The sequence below is a fragment of the Nelumbo nucifera genome, chromosome 1, assembly GCF_055504915.1.
Source record: "Nelumbo nucifera cultivar China Antique chromosome 1, China Antique-T2T, whole genome shotgun sequence".
Taxonomy (NCBI): domain Eukaryota; kingdom Viridiplantae; phylum Streptophyta; class Magnoliopsida; order Proteales; family Nelumbonaceae; genus Nelumbo; species Nelumbo nucifera.
The window spans coordinates 121,498,385-121,502,512 of record NC_142649.1 but is presented as its reverse complement, the minus strand read 5'-3'; positions in this window follow the sequence as shown (position 1 = coordinate 121,502,512).

Genomic DNA, 4,128 nt, shown 5'->3' with positions numbered 1-4,128 from the left:
CTCTTCCTGTTTCAGAGAAGCGTTTATCAAGTTAAATAGGGGTTGATTTGAAAATTGAAATGTCTTAAGCAACAAATTTTACCACCGGACAGAAAGCTATGGGATAATAGAAGATCATATGCAATGGGAGACTTGCACATCCTATAAGGATATACAGTGTACTCTTAACAGCCTTTAACTATACAAATCTCTGAGAGAAATCCAACGATTTTAACCTAATAAGGGGTGGAATTGTGGTTTATGGTTAAACTCAGAAGTCAGAACCATACGTATTAAATGGGGTTTGTCTGCTCCAACTCCAAGGGTATGATGCTTTTGGAGGCTTTCAAACGAAAAAGAGCTTTTCTGTGAAAATAAAATTAAGAAGACGCCATGGGCTCATGGTCATTCATTGTCATTCACTGCCTGGGAAATCATATAATGTCATTGAGTCTGTGCTAACAACACCTACATGCACTAGCACTCCCTGCTCGAGAGTGGTGCATTTCTAGCTCCTAACCAATTCTTCTGACAGTAAACCTCAGAAACACTATGCCCTCAACGTGCTTGGAGGGCTCGTTTTCACCTCATAAATATTCCCCTTGTTAATCTCTGACGGAGCAAAATTTGCCAATATTCTTTTGTATGTATCAAAGATATGAAGGAAAATATGATGATCTCCAAGCTCAGATCAAAGTGTAGCCAGTATAAAGACAGTAATCCAACAATGCAGCAGCTTCAGTAAGCTTGTTAATGGGCAAATGCCAAATGGAATGGAACAGTTCATCTATGCCCGGTAGTGAAGTCCAGACGCCAATCGTATTCAGATGAATTTTGATGGATCCATCAAGAAATCAGTTTCCATAGCGCGCGTTTGGCCTATAATATTACCAAGTGTCGGTCTTTATAGAGGTTGGAACGGATATGAAATGGGTCAGACTCGCAGATCTAAAGTGAATAACAGTTGAGCAATATGGAAAGGGGCAAACCACCGCAACTTGATTCTAGTAATAATCACTTCAGTTTTGATTCAGTTTGACGGAGCAAAGGCTGTGTTTATTTGCAATGCAATTCTGAACCGGATATGAATTCTGCACCCAGGTCAGTTTTGCATTCATTTGTTTGTGACTATAATTTGTACTTTTTTATCTCATTTAATTCATTAGCATTGCAAATTTTGCATCTAAAAAAATGATGCAAAAGTTGCACAACCAATTCCTCTTACCTTAATTCTCTCATAAAGTGGAATCACTTTCTGATGCGCGTGAGTTCCTCCTCTTCTATAGTCTTCTCTCAAGTCTCAAGTCTCCGTTTTGGATTGAAGCCTCTACATTACAATTCATAACTGCAATGGACTGAGCGACCTAGCGTCTGTATCATCTTCTTTATGACTAAATGCATTCAAGTTGGGCGTCGACTTAGTGTCTGATTTAGCATCTGTAACATCTTCCTTCAGCGGTAAGCTTCTCCACCAACTCTTCCCTCCACCCATGCATTCCCTTCCCCGAACCTGAGTTTCACTCCACCCTCTAACATCTTCTATTACAAACTCCTTACCCCCTCCATTTGTCTTCTACCCAGCATCAATGTTATCCCCTTCCATTTGTCTTCTAACTTAAAAAGAATTCCCTGTTCCTTCTAGTCTCTCTGTTTCCCCGTACCGTTTCTTGAACCCAGGTCCCCACAGGGATCCCATTGGGGCGTGGATACAACCATCTTCTTCACGTGAGGACTTGCTTTTACTGAGGATGACATCAAAAGGTAAAGAAGTCGCCAACATGCCAATTATTGCACAGGACACTGAGTATATAGAATCCATATTTGCACATGCAGATAATGTAGGGGTAGATGAACAACTCCCCAGCTTTGAACCTATCGAAGGCGGAGCATGTTATTGGGTTGACATTAAAAGGACGCATCTTCCCCCGTCAACAAGTTAATGAAGAGATTCTGGCCAACTATGTTCGTCGTTTACAGTGGACAACATTAGGAGCAGTGACCATTCGTTTCTTGGAAGGAGGCAGCCTTACAACGACTGTCTTATTGCATTAGAGGGAGGGCCTTGATTTTTTCGTTCGAGATGGATTCTCCTAGAAGAATGGAGCGATTCACATATAGGAACTGTTGAAAAGGTCTGGACCCAGAGGGTCTGGCTACAAGTCCATATGATTCCCAGAGATACGGTTGAAGATGGTAGGGTTTGTTTTCTTGCTAGCGCAGTGGGTACCATCGTCCCAAACCAAGAAAAAATTCCCACTGGCTAGCTACTGAGAGGCTTATACGTACACAAAAAAAAATCATCATCGACCTTCGTAAACCTCTCCTCACAGGTCATTTTATCTTCTATCACGGTAAGCCAGTCTGGCTCCATTTTTGTTACGAGCAGCTCCCCAGGATCTATGCCAACTGCGGCCTAATAGGACATATTTGGAGTAACTACAAACGGTTAGACCATTCTATATCAGACTACAAGAGTTTTCTTGAAGGCCGTTCAATAGATTATCCTGGAGAATGGCTCAGAACTGAATTTCGGACTGAAAGCCAATTCAACTTGCCAGTATACTCTGCAGCCAGATCGAACTCTCCCGGAGTCTGCAAAGTTTGCCACAGTGAACAAGGTTCAAATGAAGATTTCGAGGACAGTTCCGGTGGCCGTAAGTGTCATTGTGTCAAGCGTAATTGCAATTTGCTAGTAGTAGTTTCCAGCAGATCGCCATCGCTAATGCAGCCGGATTTCGGTGAAGGGCAACAGTGTCAGAACACTAAATCATTCACAGCAGACACTTGGCAAGTTAGAACTTACTAGAGCCTTGCATGATAGCCACCCTTGCAAACAAAAGATGCCACGTTCTACTCATGCATGAACACCACCATCATTAGAATAGCTCGACAGGTATGTTGCATGCACAACAGCCGCACATTCTCTGCTAGGATGGCGCGAAACCAGAAATCACTGCCCACTATTTCACCAAAATTGGTGATTTGGGAACCATTGATCTTCTCATAGGAAAAAGAAGACGTGGCATACCCAAAAGTTATCATTTGGATTTGCCAACTAACACTCTTTGGGCGGTTCGAAATGGACAGGTTTCCGACTTCTTTACCGGGCAAGTTCTACCTCCTGAGATGTTGTTAGCCAAAACCACGATGACACTTCTAGTTCCAGCTCAACCTCAGCCACATTGCTCAACACCTATAGTCCCACAAAGAGAAAGCCATTCATTAAAACTAGGCTTATTGAGCACAACCGATGTTGTTGTATCCGTGTCCCCGATGTCTCATTGTGGCGATGACCAGTTCATCACCGACAATTACATCAACCTACCATTGTTAACCCAACTCCCTTGCTCCAACAAGTACGCCTCACTTCCCTTCTTATTATTTACACAACATTATTCTTAATCTTAACTCTCTTAGTATTATTGTTTAGTATTATGAAGTTCATTTCCTGGAACACTAGAGGAGCCAGTGATAACAAAAAAATCCACAAGCTAAAAAAGCTAGTCAAACAAGAAAAGCCGGATTTGTTGTTTCTAATGGAGACCAAACTAGGTGGGCAAAAAATTTCTTCCTTAGGGAAGAAACTAAAATTTAATAACTTTGTTTTCCATGAAGCTTCAAGGTTCTCTGGTGGTCTCCTCTGTGGTTGGCTGGATTCAATTTCAGTTGACATCCTTCATGTTAATACCCATTTGATCTATCTACAACTCTCGAACCACCCACCCAACAATTCTTGGCAATTATTACTTTTCTATGGCCATCCTACCTGCCATCTTCACAAAGAGATCTAGCTTCACCTCACCCAATCACAAGAGCTCACTAACTTACCTTGGCTCCTCATAGGAGATATCAACGATGTATAAAAAATGGATGATCACAAATCCTTCATAAATAAACCTTACCTCTCAAAACACTTACACAACTTTATAAACAAATTTGACCTAATTGACTTCAATTTGTTGGTCCTCCATTCACCTGGTCAAATGGACAAAAGAGAACATCAAAAGTGCTTGAAAGGTTGGATGAGGCCCTAGCTACCCCCGCATGGTGTCAATTATTTCCAAATACCATGTTGAATCATTTCCCAATAACCACCTCAGATCATAGAGCTATTGCCTTAAACACCTCACCATCTACCCCACGAAGGAA